Source organism: Garra rufa, chromosome 1, assembly GCF_049309525.1.
Source record: "Garra rufa chromosome 1, GarRuf1.0, whole genome shotgun sequence".
Lineage (NCBI taxonomy): Eukaryota > Metazoa > Chordata > Actinopteri > Cypriniformes > Cyprinidae > Garra > Garra rufa.
Window position 1 is genome coordinate 28,238,710 of NC_133361.1, and position 9,633 is coordinate 28,248,342.

General features: G+C 36.1%; 1 non-coding gene across 1 annotated transcript; it reads right to left on the reverse strand.

The window, feature by feature from the left end:
• Window positions 1-8,248: 8,248 nt before the first annotated feature.
• On the reverse strand, window positions 8,249-8,404 carry LOC141347080 (U1 spliceosomal RNA). The gene has a single exon (XR_012357300.1). It is a non-coding gene; the product is annotated as a U1 spliceosomal RNA (small nuclear RNA).
• Window positions 8,405-9,633: the final 1,229 nt, after the last annotated feature.

The following is a 9,633-nucleotide window of genomic DNA, read 5'->3' on the forward strand; positions in this document are numbered from 1 at the left end:
TTTTTTTTTGCTTCAAACAGTCATTCGCTGCCATTATAAAGCTTGGAAGAGCCAGGACATTTTTAATATTTTAAACGCAGATTGTATTTGTCTGAGAGATGGCTTGAAAATTACTAAATCATGGGAACTATCCCTTTCATACAAATTAGTGTCAACATCACATCAAAATTGATTTACAGTGCCTTGCGAAATTATTCATACCCCTTCATTTTTTTCACATTTGTGCAAATTTATTAAAAATAAAAAACTGAAAGGATCTCGTTGCATAAGTATTCATACCCTTTTCTGGGACACTCTAAATTTAGCTCAGGAGCATTCATATTGCTTCTAGATGTTACTACACTTAGAGTGGAGTTAAACTGTGGCAAATTCATTTGAATGAGTATGATTTAGAAAGGCACACTCCTCTAAGAAAAGGTCTAACAGCTGAAAATGCAAATCAGAGCAAAAAACAAGTCCTGAGGTCAAGATAACTGCCTGTAGAGCTCAGTGACAGACTTGCGTTAAGGCAATGATCGAAGGAAGAGTTCAGAAAAAAATCTGCTGCATTGAAGGTTCACAGAAGCATGTAGCCTCCATTATCAATAATGGAAGACGATTGGAACAACTAGGACTCTAGAAAATGTCTGCCAGCCCCCATCCAAGCTGACAGAGCTTGAGAGGTGAAAAGGTGCGGCAAAGACTGGCAGATAATTGCCAAATGCAGATGTGCAAAGCTTGTCACATCATACCCAAAAAGACTTGAGGCTGTAAAGGTGCTTCAACTATGTACTGAGTTAGGGTATGAATACTTATGCAATGTACTTATTTCAGAGTTTTATTTTTAATAAATTTGTAAAATTTGCAAATCTGGTTTTTGCTTTTTCATTATTATGGTGTATGGAGTGTAAATTGATGTGGGGAAAAACTAATTTGAAGCAGTTTAACAATGCTGCAACAAAACAAAATGTGAAAAAAAATGAAGGGGTATGAATACTTTTGCCAGGCACTGTATTTTTACACATTCATGGTGTGTTCTTAATTTGCCTTAATCAGGTCATGATGGATAAAATCAATCCTATACATTTTTTTTCTAGTTGAAGGCGAAGAAATAAGAGCGTATGAGTAAAATGGATTGTGAATGGCCATTTACGTTGACTTTAAGAGTATATGCTGAGCACTGAGGCTTGGCTGACATGGCTGAATGAATATCATCACGTAGTACATTATCATTAACATCAGATAATTGCCTGTGAGAGTGCTGGAAGGTGAACAGAGACTACAGCTTTAACAGCTTTTGTGAGACAGTAATGACATTCTGGACAATAACAAATGTATATGTGAACGAGCCTCCTTTTTTCCTCCTATGTCTCATTTAGAAGTAGTTTGTCCTAACCATCACACAGACCTGTTTTCTCTCAGGAGCGGTGATAATGCTTATCATCATATGAATGATGCTCACATGTCAGGCTCAACAACTTTCAATCATGCAGAAATATGGTTCATGTGGTGCACAGGGACAAAGGAATAGCAAACTACAAATAAGACTATGACACTAGGTGACCAAAGGTCATTTAATATCCATTTATAATGTGTCTGCTTTATGTGTCTGTGTGCACGGGTGAATGCATGTAGCAATTATTCATAATTACACATGACTGCCGCAAGGTTGTTTCTGGCATTTAAGGTTATTTCATGCTCTGTGGACATCTGGAGTCATGGATGGTGGATTGCGTTTGAGTCTCATTGTAGTAAACTTACAAGTTTACGCTCCTGGGATAGAAAGCAAGAACCGGATCAAAAAACGAAAGAGTAAAAATGAGTCATTTCTGATTTTTTATTCAGAAATGACTACTGCATTTTACAAATGACAAAGGAACGACAAGTAACAATTAGTTCTGTTGCTCTAGTCTGGTTGAACACATTAACATTTGGTTGCAAAAAACAACATCATATTTGCTCGTATGATATTGCTTAGACTAGAGTATCCAGAATAACACTGTTCATCCGCGACCTACAGTATGTGTAATCAACAGTTAATGGAGTCATGTAGAGACCTGAGCGGATGGAGAGTTACTGTAGAGCCATTATATTAATTGACACACCACAATTACAGTGACCTGGAATCAACCTGTCATGTGACGCACTGATTCAAAGCAAACTCAGAATGTGAGCTCTGACACTAGTTATTCAGTTGAGGTCTTTCAATACATATTACATTCAATTTTACTTTTATTTTCTATTCCACCAGAGAGGACTGCGGCTGCAAAGCATCACCATTTGGATTACTTTTGGTACTGCTTTTGACAATTTTTGCAATAAATAAATTGTGATTGCACTTATCTCTCTGCCGTGTTTTTCTTTATACTGTACAGATATAGTAATGGTTTGGTTTAGAGTTAGGAGTGGGATTAGCAACTATATATCTTTTTAATGCTATATTGTTAGTAAAATGGTCATTTCCCTGCATATTTCAGTCAATTCCGTTTTATTAGAGGTTCAAGTGTGCAGTGCTATTGTAATTCTTAGAATGGCCAAGGATTAGCAATCTCCACGTAAATCGGCATGACGGGGACGCCACAGCAATCAAAAGTAAAAAATGGCTCTTAACTCCTAAACCATTCATCACAGGCTCAAGTGTCGTGCTAATTCTTGGCTCAAGCCGGACAAAACCCACACTTCGTTTTAAGGGAATTTTAGGGTATTTCGCACATTTTTCGTTCTTTTGTGGACTAGGTTTTTCACCCGATCAGAACCAAACCAGTGCAGGAAGATTCTCTGGACGGTAAATATCAATGATTATCAAAAAAATTTGAAACGTAAGACTCTCCGGCGCAAAGGGACGCTAAAACATTTAAAAGAGGCAGGGTCACTTTTACTAAAATGGCTATGACTTTCAAATGGTATTAGATATCTTCGCCACATTCAATGGACGTACGTAAGAGCTTAATCTAAGGTCACCTGAAAAAGTTGTGGAGCTTGGCCATTTGGTGGCACTAAAAAAGGGAAAAAAAATGTTTTTCCAATGGAAATTAAATTGGTTTGCACGATTGTGGTCTAATGTGTTGTGAGTGGCTATAGGGCATTTGGGTATCTCAAAAAACATGAATTTGAGTACCTATTAGACCAGGTTAACAGAGGTCTAACAGAATGAAACTTGGTGGGCCTGTTTGACTTATGGTCCTAAAGAAAGAAATTGGCCACTAGGGTGCAATAAAAAATTTTAAAGGACGTAAACGATTGCATATTGCACGTTTTTTTCACGCATACACACGATATTTGTATAATATGATGAACTCGTTCCAAACAACTTTGACCCTAGAATAACTGCTGTCAATCAAACCGTTTGTTAAATGATTGAGAAAATGTAAAAAAAAAAAAAAACAAAAAAAAAAAAAACGACTTTTCCCAACTAGTCCTAGGTTTTTTGCTCAATCTCGAACTAAAACACTGCAGTACAATTCTCTGGACTCTCTATGTCAATCATTCTCACAAGAATGTTGAAATGTTCCCTTTGGAAAGCTATAAAGCGGTCGTTTAGAAGAGAGGCCTGTCCAAATATATCTAAAAGCCTATAAAGCTTAAACAAAAACTCAAAACTTCACGAAACCTGAGATGATGATTCTAAACAAGCATTCAAAGTTTAAGGGAGATTGGACCACAGTTGGTGCCATAACAGTTCTAAACTTAAAAAAACATCATATTTTCATGGTAAATTACCTGGATTTGCCAAAACTACTTTTTACAATCATTGATTTCGGTGATCTCAGGCTTGCTAAATAATATGTAATGTCTTTTTTATACTAGGGATGCTCATTTCGGTTAATTTTCCTGACCGACAACCGCTGCTCGTTATCCGAACATTAACGGTTAACTGATAAAATTAGAATAATACATTTGTTTAAAATAAAAATAGAATGCACGAGTATCTGTGATGATACATTAAAAATACAAGCAAATGTTTCATTTTAACGTGCAAACAGCAGCATACAGAGCAACAACAAAAACTGTACTGACAAATACTCAAATTATCACGCATCAGCAGCGGTTCTGAACAGAGCAAATCTAAATAAAATAAAATAAATAAAACATATCTAATTAAGATGACAAAACTAAAACACACTAGCGCTTTGAAGAATGGTACCGGTCTTGTTCTTCCCTATAAAAATATATAGCAGGCCAACCAATACCTCAGTGTGCCTAGTTTTTAACATGTGGATATGCTGTACGGATAGACTGGACTGCTGCCTGTGAACTGTTAGATCCGCGACAAAAACCCTTTCAATTTGCGGTTCGGGTCTTCCATCCACTGTCATATGCGTGTGGAGAAGCGCGTGTTTTACAGCGTTCAGCAATAGCCAATCACAGACATGTATGTTGATTTGATTATCACTGTGGCCAATCAGAGGAGGCTATGTTACAATCCACTCACCAACCAAAGTGCCGGTTTCAGTTTTGCTGATTTATACACTTTCGCAAACTTTCTCATTAAAACAAAGAAAGTGTAGGCATTATATAAATAAGAGATTAATTGTGCAGTGTAAAGGTTATTTTATTACTTTTTAATAACTTTATGAGATTGCGATGAACTACTCTAGGATGAGTGACAGCTTCAGTGATTGTAACGGGAGCGCCTATTGCGCACTTTCTAGACTATAATTCATTCAGAATTTGAATACATTCACTCACGGATTCACTCTAATAACCCAATATCGCCACTTGCCATTGAGTTGCATATACTACATCAGTTAACTAAGTGAAGGTGAAGCGAAATATGTCTGTACAGCCACACTGCACGTGTCGACACGCGTCCATGAGTAAACAGATAACTTACAAATAACATTATTTCTTTCACCATGCAGCAAATGTAAAAAAAAATAAAAAAAATAAAAAACCTTTTAAACCGTTTAACTGATAGTAATAATCGGTTAAAATTCTTACTGTCGGTTAACGATTAAACGGTCAATATGAGCATCCCTATTTTATACGTGCTAAAATGCCTTAAAGCGCTTGAACCCCGGTAATCGCTGATAACAGCTATATTATCCTTTTATATCAGCTATAAAATTAATAAAAATAAGGTTTAGGTTTGGGGGTAGGTTAAGGCGTCTAAAATCTAAATCACTCATGACAAAATAATAATAAAAAAGCACTGATACAAATATCTTAATGATATAAAAGATTGTAAATATTTACACATTTTTAGCTAAAAATACATAGCAATTTTTACAATTTAAATGTTGAAATACATCCAAATTGTACATTTTAGAATCAATAAAATGTACATTTTGTGCTTGTAAACGTTACATGCTAATACTATAAACAATGAGTCTAGGCTGTCCATTCACAATTTCCATGCAGCTTAACACATAATGCAAGTTTTGGGAGTGACAAACATTTAAATGTGAATCCAAAATATACTTATAATTATTATTAGCACATGATTATTAATGAATTTATTATTTAACATTTATTAATTTTTACACAATCAGAATAGTTGCGATATGGTACCAAAACTGGTACAGAAAACCGTGACATTTTCTAGTATTGGTACAGACTACTGATATTTTGCTGTTGTGACAACACTACTGTACATTTGATCATTGTCTTTCATTGTGTGCAAATCTGTTTAACTACTGAAGTTTGTGACATAGTCATATATGCCACAATATAGCTGGTTGATGAGTGAGGATGGACAGGCAGGAACCGGAGTAAAGTAAACACTGATATTTATTGTAAAAATCAAACGAAGAACATGGAGCAAAACAGACTGAAGCAACGTTATCGACGGACACTGGGGTGTGAACTGACACAGACTTAAATACACTACAAACAGGGCGTGGTTACAAACGAGATAACAGGATGACGAGGGGGAAATACAAATATGGGCATGACTAAACCAATACAGACAAAACCAGAAGGGGGAGACAAGGACTAAACCAAATGAATAGGAAACATGGGGGGAAAAACACTAGGAAAAACAAGACAAAACAGGCTATAATCCTGACAATATAATTGTAGATAAAAGGTAAATAATGTTTGAATCTAACATTACACGCTAAATTGTCTTTATGTTGTATGTTGATCCCAAACTCATACCATGTAAAGATGCATATACTGAAAAGATATATGGCATAAATTTTGATTGATTCATTGTCTGTTATATAAGCGAGAGCTAAAATGTTCTGTTTTTGGCACTTGCGTCAGTAAAGCTAAGTAGCTATCTCAGCAAAGTGCCATTGAAACCCTTCTGTGCCCATCACGATCCTGAATTTGGCAGTATTTGACACTGGGATCTCAGTGGGAAATCACTCCACCCCTCCCACACCCCTTCAGACAACATAGCAAAAGTATCTGTGTCAACAGGTTTTGTGTGTGTGTGATTTTTTTGTTGTGCTCATTTGATTTTCCTCTTGAAACATCATGATTAAATCACATGCTGAAAGCTTCACCCGTGCATATTCAATTGATGTGTATATTTGGGAGCAGATGCACCGTACAGATGCATTTCCCATCTTGTGTTTGTTTTAGATTTATATATATATATATAAAAAAACATGTTCTGTAGGTACACTGTGAGATGAATAAACAATACTGAATATGTAAGAGCATTGTAATATCTTTTTTTCCCCACTAATGTCAAACACTTAAAAAGAAAAGCCAAAATGAATTTCCATTCCATTAAATGGTATTCATATAAGAACAAAAACATCTATTCTATGCAATCACTCATATTTGAAAGACTCAATCCAAAACAGCCAGATGAGGGGTCAGTGTTTTGTTGATTAGTGTTTTGTTTGGCTGCAAAAAGCATCTCTCCACTGACAGCCATTCAGAAATTTCATTATTTATTAATTTTAAATAAAAATAATTGTTGCAAGCAACATGTAAACATTTCATTATATTTCAGTAGATGTCTCGCAGTAAGCAATATTTTAAAGGGCTCTCGAAAGCACGAAATGGACTTCATAATACCATTTTGCAGCTCAAGAATAATGCTATAAAGTTAGTTAGTTGTTTGTGTTTTTTGTAGAGTATCATATTTCATACATCTGACTTTTATGGCACATATAGTATAATACAGTATAGCAGGATAATGAGCTAATCTCATACTAATGGAAGTAAAAAATACCAAATTTTAATCAGAGACCCATACTGAGCAAAAATATGCATTTTGGTGCAGTTGTTGATATTTCTGACCAAAAAACAAGATGAAATTTTAACAGCTTGTTATGTAAATCAATAAAATTTTTATAACTGTATATCAGAATACATACATAAAATGCAAGTAAATATCAGTTGTCACATTTTATGTTGCAAAAAAAGTCTTAGTAAGATGACATTTCAATAAGATTTTATTTAATACTTAGTTTAACATGATTTGATTTTTCTGAAAACGATGGATACGTATGGATAATCAAGTAAACCTTTAGTTGTTTCAGTCAAGTAATACTAACAAAATAAAACTTATTCTTACATTTACTTTAATTATTAAAAGGCCATTTTTTCTTGGTAAAAATGTTAAAGGTGACTTTTTACATCTTTAAATGCTATAATTGGGTCTCCAGTGCATCGACCAACCTAGAAAATGTGAAAAAGGACAACCCAGTAATTTTGTTTTGGTAAGCCTTTATCTGCAAGTATGTGAAAAAAAACCGAGCTGCTCAGGATGCTATTATAATTCAACCGCCCCTTAATCTGAACGTTTCCACCGATGGCACAGCCATTTTGTTTTTGTGAGCAACAAAGCAGTGTTAATTTTGACAGCAAATTTTGATTTAGTTTTAGTCATAGTCTTTTGACTAAAATGCCATTTAGTTTTAGTCATATTTTAGTCGACTAAATATCATAAGATTTTAATGTACATTTAGTCAGCTAAAATCGAATGGGTTTATATACAGTGTATAATGCATCTATTAAACATGTAAGTCGTCGTGATGTATTGTCAAGTATGCTGACCCATACTCGAAATTGGTCCTCTGCATTTAACCCATCCAAGTGCACACACACAGTAGTGAGAAGTGAACACACACACACACACACTGGAGCAGTGGGCTCCAGTGTTGCTCCAGCGCCCGGGGAGCAACTGGGGGTTCAGTGCCTTGCTCAAGGGCACTTCAGTCATGGTATTGAAGGTGGAAAGAGCGCTGTTCATTCACAATCCCCACCTTCAATTCCTGCCGCTGTGGGAATCGAACCGGCAATCTTTGGGTTACAAGCCCAACTCTCTCACCATTAGGCCATGGCTGCCCCCTACAGAAAAAAAATCCAGGGGAGAGCGCGAACGCAGTCCCCCACTACCATAAACTATGCAGTCGGGATTCCCACATTTGGGGAATTCGCAGGGGTCAGCACAGCCGGAGTGCAATGGACGAGCCTCGCCCTGGGTGAACCACCTTCTTCATGACCCCTGACAGGTAGGTTTCATATTAAGGTTTTATCATGATAGACACAGATTTAACTGCTGTGATATGCAACATGCTTTTAAATCACCTAAGATGTAACCGATTGTGTTTACATGAATACTCATCAACACGGGTAATTCAACATCATTTTTTGTGTATAACATCATTACTCGTGTGCTGTGTGAGAGGCGCTCAGAAAACTAGACCGAATTAAGTTCTCTTTTGCGTTGTCAAATTTATCCATATGTCTGCTCTTCTCTTACTCCCAGATATTGAGATTTTTTTTTGTTTTATGAGACGTGCAACAGAGGTATGCCAGCTTATGTTTACAATCTATCCCACAGGAAAGATCAATAGGCTATTATACAGTTCATATATGTACGCATCTAACCTCCTTACCGTGAAGCAGATTCGTTCTGAATGTAACTCTTCCGAAATCGTCCCTCCCCAACCCTTTTGTCTCGTTTTTATTCGTTGACGAAAATGTCAATACATTTTTGTCATAGTTTTTGTCATTCAAAACGAGTTTTCGGATGCTAACTGTTCTGTCGTTGGCTGCACAGATGAGCACAGAACACTCTTTAGAGTCAGCCTCAGAGGAGACAATAGTGCAATGGATTTATTGATTTATTTACTGTATATTAAGCTGCTGCCACACAGATCTAATATAAACATGCAATTTCTATCCCGACTGTTTACCTTCACAGCAGAACTGACTACTTTTGTAACTTTTGACTACTTTTTTTAAACATAAATGTGTGTGTATTTGACAGGTTAAGCACAATAAGACACGAAAGAGAACTTAGTTTAGATGCTTTCTGTGTACGTGCTCTGGATGTGTGCGTTTGGAAAACCCTATATCAGAAGTTTAATCTAATACAGTTTAAAACACATGATTTCAGTGCGATAGACATGATAATTAGGGATGCACCAAATGTTCAGCAACCAAAATTATTTGGCCAAAAATAGCAAATAAAGATCGTTGTTCAGCTGAATAAGTGAAAAGGCAGAATAAATTATACCGAACAATGACATGTTAAATTAAAACTGTCAGAGAAAGACACAAAAATCATTACAAACACCGACAGCAAGATACTGTTCCATGAGAAGAGGAAGGGGTGGTTGATGATGGTTACTGTTTGAAGACTGAAATCGCTAAATGGCCTTAAACCATTAGTAAATATACTACAGAGCGTTACTGTTACGCCAGGCCAGCAGAGGGAGCCTTGCCCCTCATTGACTGTTGCTG